Source organism: Lepidothrix coronata, unplaced genomic scaffold (assembly GCF_001604755.1).
Source record: "Lepidothrix coronata isolate B3197 unplaced genomic scaffold, Lepidothrix_coronata-1.0 Scaffold10, whole genome shotgun sequence".
NCBI classification, from domain to species: domain Eukaryota; kingdom Metazoa; phylum Chordata; class Aves; order Passeriformes; family Pipridae; genus Lepidothrix; species Lepidothrix coronata.
The window spans coordinates 5132253-5141535 of record NW_016690190.1 but is presented as its reverse complement, the minus strand read 5'-3'; the positions used below and the strand labels follow the sequence as shown (position 1 = coordinate 5141535).

At 37.3% G+C, this 9283-nt stretch overlaps 1 long non-coding RNA gene across 2 annotated transcripts in view; it reads right to left on the bottom strand.

Moving 5' to 3' along the window:
• Positions 1 to 2675: 2675 nt before the first annotated feature.
• LOC108492344 overlaps positions 2676 to 9283 on the bottom strand; it is a 30952-nt gene continuing 24344 nt past the window's right edge. The window contains exons 4-5 of one of the 2 annotated variants that reach the window (XR_001873078.1): positions 4995 to 5043; positions 2676 to 3255 (exon numbers count right to left, since the gene is read on the bottom strand). This is a non-coding gene — a long non-coding RNA (uncharacterized LOC108492344). The remainder of the gene's footprint in view (positions 3256 to 4994; positions 5044 to 9283) is intronic. The other variant, XR_001873079.1, reaches the window with a different exon arrangement.

The following is a 9283-nucleotide window of genomic DNA, read 5'->3' as shown; positions in this document are numbered from 1 at the left end:
GTCATAACTTTAAGGTATTTCCAGGCTCTATTTTTTCCAGAATTCTATTGATGTGATTGAAGAATTCTGGCATGGGGAGGGAGTTAGGAATAAAGGGAGTGGCAGGTGCTAGGGTATGATGGATTCTGGGCTCTGCTTGCATGAGTCCTTTCCCTGGACAGAATATAGCTATCCCCAGACATATTTTACCCTTCAGGTTGTGCAATTAAAAAATATGAGTTATGCTGGATTAAACTGGGTTGGCAATGAAAAAAGAAAACAACTTTGCTAAAGCTGAACACACAAGCACTATACAACTTCCTGTCTCTCTAGTGTTCAGCAACTGTTTATTTGAAATCATTTTGTGCCCAAGGTTAAGTTTCCATTTAATGACAACAAAATGTAGAAAATGTGATTCTGGCCACAGGAGATTTGATGACAAACTTCTCTGCAAGATTTAGATTTTTTTTTTCCCCACTTCAGACTAGTTAACCAACACTGTTTACTTTTCTTTCAATTCTTTATAGAATGATGGATCACATCAAATCTATTTAAGTAGGAGCACAGTAAAAAAGTGATGCAATAATTATTAAAATTGCATGGACTACTATCCTATGACTGCTACTGGGTATATCTTAGCCAAGAGCATATAAAAGTATGAATATTATGGTTCATAAATATTTATCTGCAGAAAAAATCCTGACAAAAGAAGTCTTTTTAATCTAGCAAACATGTATATCATATTCCTGCAAAAAATTAAAATTCTGTGGTTTTTTTTTAATAGAAGGGATGATTAATCATCAGAATAATTTGTCCAGGGGTTATTTTGGCTTCTCTGTCACTTGGAGTTTTAAAGTCAAGATTAAAATATCAACTTGAAAGATTTGCTCTAATCCAGAGGTTATTGGACTTGATGCCACAATTAATAGACAAACATCTCTGACTGTAATGAACAGGGAGTTTGACTAGAAGACCTTATCTCTTTCTTTAGACCTGGCCACATCTGGCTTTATGGTATAACTCAGGGTGAGCTTCTGAGGACTCAAGAGATGCTTGAAAAGCGTAAAAGCTATGGACTAGAGTTCCTCTGAAATCAGGGCTGGACAGCATGCCGGACAACATACTTTAGCTGACACTCCTCTGAGTGGTGGGATTGGACTAGACAATTTCTGGAGGTTCCTCAGTTGTTAAGTGGTTCTGTAGTACATCACATTTTTTTCCAAGCTCAAGTAATCTTTAACCTTTGAGACCAGCAGACTTCTGTCCATCCTCAAAACAAGCAGAACTGGGGATGCTGTAAAGGTCTTTCTTTAAGAAAGACCCTCAGATCCTTCACAGATGCTCACTGCTTCCAAACTGCAGTTTGACAGCCATGAGAATAGCCTATGATATCATTAGATCAGCAGGTAAAATACATCTTCAGTCTATCTAAGCATTGCCATCACTTATTCATTTTTTAGCCTTTATTAGTTACTGAAGAATGTAATATCACTCCCTCACCAAGTCGACTGACACAGGAATAAACCTACTAATAAAATGGTGGAAGAGCTGAGACGATGAGGAAGAAGTAATAGAGGTCCCATCCGGCCCTTACAGAGGCATAATAAAGGTCTTATCTGTTCAACTAATACTGCTTCTGTCAGTCTGTGGGTTTGGGTACTGTCATCTTGGCACAGAGAGCTGTGTGGGTCATGGGAGCAATGGGAGTTGGGGACAAACTGTCACCAAACATTCAGGCTGCTGTGGGATGCTGTGCTTCCCCTTGAGAGACGAGACTGGTGTAGTGCCTGGTGAGTGTTACAGCTGCAGACAGCAACTTATGGCCTAGCTGGTTAATGTTTAATGTTTACATAGGAAGTCCCCCTGAGGGCAAAATGTGGAGGACCTTACCCCTAAACTGCTCTCCATAGCAGGTGGCAGCCTTGCTGGAGTTGGACTCTCAGCAAGCAGCTAGAAGCAGGTTATTTTCCCATGGCAGCTATCTAGAGAGTCACAGTGGAAGTTAATTTAATTCTGCAGTGGTTTACTGAAGGCGATCTCCAATGATATATTGGTTTCAAAGCATTCCCTTTTCAGCTTCATCTCTCAGGTAGCAATTCTTCTAGATCTTCTAGGCTCCTTAAATAAAATATATCTTCTCTGTTATTCTTCTCTGTCCCCTAAAAAGAGGTAGGAACAGGCATATACCTGATGCAATACTTTTTATGCCACAAGTATCGTTACCAAGCAACCATCCCATGTGGCTTTGGCAGAACATAAACTTCTTCAGTCACTAAGCCTTCAAACACCTGAACCAAGATGTGCCAGCAGAAAATATCAGAGATCTAGGTGAAGCAATGCTTTTTCCAAATCAACAAATGATTTTTCCAAATCAACAAATGATTAAGGATGATTACCATACATCAGCACTATGGCTATCGTGCACATATTCCAAAATGTTGCCACAAATGAATGTTTACTTGCATGTGAAGATTAATTATATCTGTTGGTGTGAGGAGGCAAACTCTCAGGTTGTCAGTATTCTAATTATTTTTATTATGCATTCTGAATGAAATTGGAAAAACATTCCCAGCTTCCACCCCCGACTAGAATAAAGGGAGAGATGAGAGACTTGCTGGTTCCAACCAAATGCTCTCCCATCAAGTCCTACAGGTAGCAATTTGTGTCATCACAAAGCTAGTGTAAAATTGTCTAACCTTACAGTGACATTACTGACTGGTCTTCCATTTCACAGTCATTAGAATAAAATTTGTGTACTTTGCTCAGCTTCCAGATTTGTGGCTGTGAGGCTTTTTTGAGTTTGTGCAAGTGCATAGTCAAAGGTGAAGGATCAACAAAGGTGAAGATTTAACTCATTGCAACTCAGTTGGCTACAGTCAGTTGTCATCTTCTGGGGACTAGTTGTAGATTATATTTTTATATGCCCAGTGGATTAAAGTAGCAGAAAACAAAGTAGTTGGAGACACATATCAAAATCCGTGGGCATAGATACAGTGATATTCCAACTGGAGGACATGAGCATCAGCCAAAATAGGCCAGTCAGGTAAGAATTTTCAAAATGTATTACCACTACCTGAAAAGAGGCAATTTTCAGTTAATCAGCCTTCCGTTTGCTTCTCTGCTCATTGAAGGAGTTGACATTCTACAGGAGCACAGCTTGGTTCCTTACACGGAAAGGTCTTATAGTCCATTAAATCCTCTTAGTCCATAAATAGAAACAGGAGTTAGAGACCTTTGGAAATGAGAACATAACTATATACAGTTACATTCATCTGTCTGGAAAAAAAAGAAGTGGTGGAAACCAGCAGGAAGATGATGAAATTACCGGTACTTAAGGTCATGTATTTGCTCTATACTGGTATCTGGTTTAAAAATGTAAGTGTTATGATGTACATATATAAATTATAGCACGCAGAATCTTGCAAATACAGAGGCCAAGTTTGTCCTTTCACATGCAAATAAATATCCAAGAGCTAAGAACAACAGAGCCCAAGGTCCATTCGACAACTGTGTGATTGAATAGGTTTGACAGTTCCAGTCCCTCACATGCTATAGATGCAGCATTCAAAAGTGTTTGAAGACTTCATAGCACATAGAAAAACCCACAAAATTGATCCTGACCAAGTGACTGACTCAAAGGCACAAATTTCTGTTTTATTTCTTGAAGCTGATTCCTGGTAGAAAGTTCCTAAGACATAATCCCAGCTTCCAAAATGTACCACTTCTCAAAGAGGAAGACTTTTGAGATGTAGCTATAAATGTTGCCCTTTGTGTTTTGTGAGGAAAAGGAATCATGAGGTATCTCATCCTATTTTGATCTTTCATGTAAAATCTCTTTGAATGGCCTTTCACTGAATGCAAAAGGGCAGGGAGAAAACTCTGTATGTTATTTCCTTCAGCATTTTATGGTTCTAGGGCTGTCTCCTGTCATCATGTATCATCTCTTAAAGCGTGATTTGCCTTGGCTTGTGGACTCTGGCTTTTTGAGACTTCAGTGTACCACTTTTTATTTTTTGTTAATAAAAAAATCTACAATTAAATCAGTGGAATTATACAAATAACCATGACTCAAATAAGTGTTCTGCTAATGCCTGCTAGTCTGGACACTGTGCTATTCCCTCTCATTATTGCAAAAGGGGACATAAAACTCAGCTAATAAAATGTTCTACTGCACAGATGAAATGTTGCCAAAGTCCAATCTTCATTTTCTTTTTTTTGGTGTGTCTGTCAGTCCTAGAACTAGACAGCATGCTTATCATTGCTGTTAATTTTTTCTTTTCAGGAATCATTTGTTTTCAGAGCAAATAACTAGTTTTTACTAACTTCTATTGATTTGATATTAAAATATTGTAATATGCAATTATTAGTTGCATTTTGTTGGTGTATGCAGAAATAAAATTTTGAGGCCCAACAAAAATCCTTCTGAAAATACAGGGAACTGACTAGAATATCCTGCCCCCGTGTCCTGAACAAAATTCCCAGTGGTAATTTTTAATTTTTGAGTTTACTTGGTACCTCCACAACTTTATCTTTGCATGTCGCAGGGTGAATATGCATGGAGATTAGATTTACTCTGCAATATCTGAATCGCACTCTTTCCTGCCAATTAACATCAAAGCCAAAAAAAAAAGGCTTAATCTGCCCAGTAGGTGAAGAAATTTCACAGGTAGCTAAAAGTAATTTTTCCTGAGTTTAGTATACAGTGTTAATATATTTGTAGTATTCAGAGATCCTGATCAAATCATGTCTTTTTTGTACTGTTGCATAAACACATGCATATTGCTAATTAGAAGTTCTTTTAAAATTGAAATCATATTTCCATATTTTGGGAAAGGGATTTCAAATTTTTTTGCACTCAAAATTGTGTGCAGCTACATTGTATATATGTGGATAAAGGCTTTTTTCAGATTAATAAGGATTCGCTTATTTTTGTTGAGTTCCTCTCCAGTTCAAGTTGGGTAAGCAAGTCCAACAACAGTGTGACAGCTTTTCCCACTTACGAGGACACCACTTACATCAGTCTCCAAGTTTTCCTGTGGAACTATGTATTTAATATTCTTTCTCCTGGGAAGCAAATGGAAAAAACCAAAATTAGTCACCATGGAATGTCAGTGTCCACTCAGCACTGTTTTGCCATACAGCTCTTTTTGTGGATAATGGAAAGATAATTTGATATATCACTTTCTGTTTCATTTTAGGACACATGCCTTACAGCTTTTCAAGTGTAATAAAGATATGACATGTGCAATAACCTTTTCTTTCATTGTGAATAAAAATGTGTTATAATAAAATAGGCTGGCAGAATTCCATCAGCCAGAACACTTCGACAAGTAACTTGCTTCAATTAAAAAGTAAGTGGAGGAGGAAAAGAATGTCAGTTTGTCTTTGAAACCAGGAACATGCAGGGTCTCACAACACAATTTTTTTTTAATGTTTTGAGGCAACAATACAACAGCTAATAAATTCATTATTTATCTAATTTGCATTTTAGATGATTTCTTAATTAATTTTTGAGCTTTCTTTGACATGTATGACTCTATAAATTGCATTAAAATGTGATTAATTCTGCCGGTATCAATCAGCTGTCAAGAAAAGAGAAGCTAACTTCCTAGAGATTTCCATCTCCAGAGTCCATGTTCTGCAGAACTTTCATCTTCCAGCAAAGCTCGGATTTAGATAAAATGCATGCCTATCACTTTCAACAATGATAGAAATACATTTTTCAAGCTTGCATTTCCATACCGTCTTATTTCACTGGAGGAGATTTTATCAACATCCGATGAATGTTGATAAAATGTTACCTGCTTTCTCCCAATTCTGGTTAAATTATAATGACAATATTACTAATGTTAATAATACCAATGTTTTAGGGGCTTCTTAACCTGTGTATATGGTGGGGGAAACAAACTACTCTGTCTTCCCACGAGTTAACCTGGAGATGGGAACTCTTGTAATGAAGATTATCCTCTCGAGAAGAACCAACCTGTAGGAATGCTCTGAGATTTGACTTTCTACATTATATCAAATCACTAATCATGGCAATTCTGTAGCTTGGGTCTTCTCCTTATTAATTCAACTGCTTCTTTCCCCCTCTGTCTCTTCCATTACTCCTCTTGGTCTCTTTCTTTTCTTCATATTACTACTCTTAGTCTTTAGGTACTTGCACAAGAAAAATACGAAAGAGTAATAAGAAACAGAGACAGAAGTGCCCTGCTTTTCTGCAAGTAATCTTTATCTTTGTAAAAGATTTCATTTTCCATCCTTACATAATTCATGACCGTGTTTAGGCTTGAAACTGGCAATTGTAAGTGCTTGTTAGGTTCTCAAAATATACCTTTAAAATAATTATCGTTGGTGAGAAAGGAAAATTACTTTGATATATAAGTATTAAAATGCGAAAAAAAACCTCAAGCTGTGCTGTATTCTCTAAAAGAAAAACATATAACTTCATGGTTGCTTAAAATACCCGTAATATTACATGAAGTTTCAATGACACAAAGTTGCAAGAAACATCCAAATGGATTTCGCAACAGGCTCATCATCCTTTGTATAATTATCAAACAAAACATTTCATATGAAAACATGACTGTATAATTAAAGGAGCACCTTGAGCACTCTGATTCACCAGATGTCTCAAAGAAGCAGTGTGGTTCAATGGGTATGACACTAAATTGGTTATTATGAGAACCAGATAATTTTCTCATCTTTGATTGCAGTGAATTTTAGATACTTCATGTTTGAGGTTACTAATTTGTAAAATTGGTTTGGTAATGCCTGTCTCCACTTACATGTCTATGACAGAGCACTTTTAACCATGATAGCTTCAAATATGCAGGAGGAAAAAGAAAGACTTTTAAGAAGGAGGACAATACTGAAACAGTTTGATCTTTTTAGTCTTCTGGCTCAACAACTGTGCAATACTTAACACAGAATTATTCTTCCAGCTGTAAGTACTCCTAACTGTCATGGCCTCAGTTTTTTCGGCATTTTCTACTCCCTAAGATAAGGTGAATGTGGCAATTCTCCTGTGTCTGTCCCATATTCTCCTTTATAGGGACATGACTAGACTTTAACAGTATCTGCAAGAATGGCCAGTCATACACAACATACTAAAAAGTACAATGGCAAAGTGGTTTCAGGAAGGATATAAGCAAGCAAAACAAATTAAAGATGAGAAAGTGGGGAGTACTACCAGGAATATTCAGCAAGAGAGTGCAGGCATGGATGGTTTAAAGTACATGGAGGTCATGATGCCTTAATGTTTTATTACCTGGTTGGAAGGAGGAGGATGGTTTGATTGATGAAACTATAATTTTCTCTGGCCTGTTAAAGAATTAAAAGTTGTTTTGCTAGTATTCATTTATATAACATACTATAAATCAGAGGGCCATCAGTTACAATGAGCTACTCAAACAAATGGTAGTTGATTGTCAGCTGTACTACTAACTGCATATTTACTTCTGCAGAAGTGTGTATCTATAGGCCTATGTACCACACTTTAAGCCATTAAAATGCTTAGATCAATCTTCTGTTTGCTACCCTGTTTAGGAATGAATTGCATCATTTGTTTTTGTTCTGAGCCAGTGGACACAACTTGCCCATTGGGACTTCAACGTGGGAGAAAACTGTCCTAAACACACAGAAAACTGTATACATTGACTAGGCAAGAAATTTTCCCCTAAAGTAATCTCAAGCTCACCAGGGCATGAAGAGAAGTCACTTGGTTAGCAAAATTCTGTGCATTATTCCTTGAGATTCAAAATAACTTTATTTGGAAATCACAGTCAAAAATCAAACGTGTTCTACAGTCCCTCCTATGAAATGTATCATTGCCTTTTTAGAAACCAAAATTCCATTCCTTTAGAGGTAGAAACAACACACAGTCTTGCGTAGCCTTGGTGCGAGTATTGTCTTTGACCTAAGGAGAAGGGATTCAAGGACAGTAGAAGGATTTTTCCTAGCAATCCTGGTGAAGATCTAAGGTGAAGGGAGCAACTCTTAAGGATATAGCAGCAGATACTCACACAACTACCGCGGTCATGACATCTCCGCAAAGGTGACTGATCAATACCAGTTACACGACATGCATCTCACACCCAAAGAATGAAAAACATCAGCTCATTTTCAGCAGGTCATCAAACATTCAAGAGCAAATATTAAACCTCGCTCGTCTCTGAGGCAGAACAGATCCAGAATTAGAAAAGCTGCTGGCAGAGGGTGCCTTTGCCGCCTTGTGAAAAGAAACACAGCAGCACTTCTGGGTGCGGGGGCCCTGGGGCACCACTGCCACCAGCCCTGAGCACGGTGGCACAGCCACGAGCAGCCACGATGGAGCACAGCCTGCTCCCTGCTACCGAGCCCTTCCTTTGCACACCACAGGCGGGGGACTGATACACTTATATTATGCTTCACAGCTCCCCAAAAATAAATCTTCCCTGGGGTTCTGGGAAGGAAAAGGAGGCAGCTAAAGCAAACAGAATGATCACATGATAATGAAACATGCAGTGCCAGAGATACCTTGGAAAGATATGAAATGCTTTGATTTTTTTTTTCCCCAAAGATGAAAGAAACAAAAGTTCAATATAACCAATAACTAATTTAGTGTAAATTATTTTCCAATTGTTTTAGTTTCACTCAGCTCAACATGTTAGTTATTTTCCTCCCCTTCTTGTTGGATGTTTCAGCTATTTTCAGGAGATAAAAGATGTTTCACTCCAAAGAAATAGAAGAAGCCTTTTTACTATTATTATTTGGAACTGCAGATAAGAGAAGTCTGTAAAAATAATTCCGGGGACAGACTACCTTGAAATTTGTTTGACAGAATTCATGAAACAACTTTATCAAAGTCTTAATAAATCACAGTCTCTATCCACTCCTAGACTGAGAATAAACAAAGGTAGCAATTAATATTTTAAGAAGTTGCCTGTTTCTTCCTTACAATTTTAGGAGTTCTGGGGAACCATACCGTGAGACACAGGATTTTAGCTTAGTTTATTATCTGGATTTTTGCAGTGCTTCATTTCAGTTAGAGATGGTGGAATTTGTTGCTTAGAACTCTGTACAAATACAAATTTGTTCTGTCAATCCTTCTTTAAGGATTGTTGCTATTTTTTTTTGCTGTGTCTGATAAAACTTCAAAAAGATAAAACTTATCACAAGGAAGACACTTTTAAAAGAAAAAAAGTCCAAAGTTAAATAGGCATAATTTTAAAAAGTGACCAATTTAGCGAAAATCAGGATGATTTTCAGTTTATATTTAGACTGTAACAATACTTGTGCACATATTTTATGGGAGATATGGACA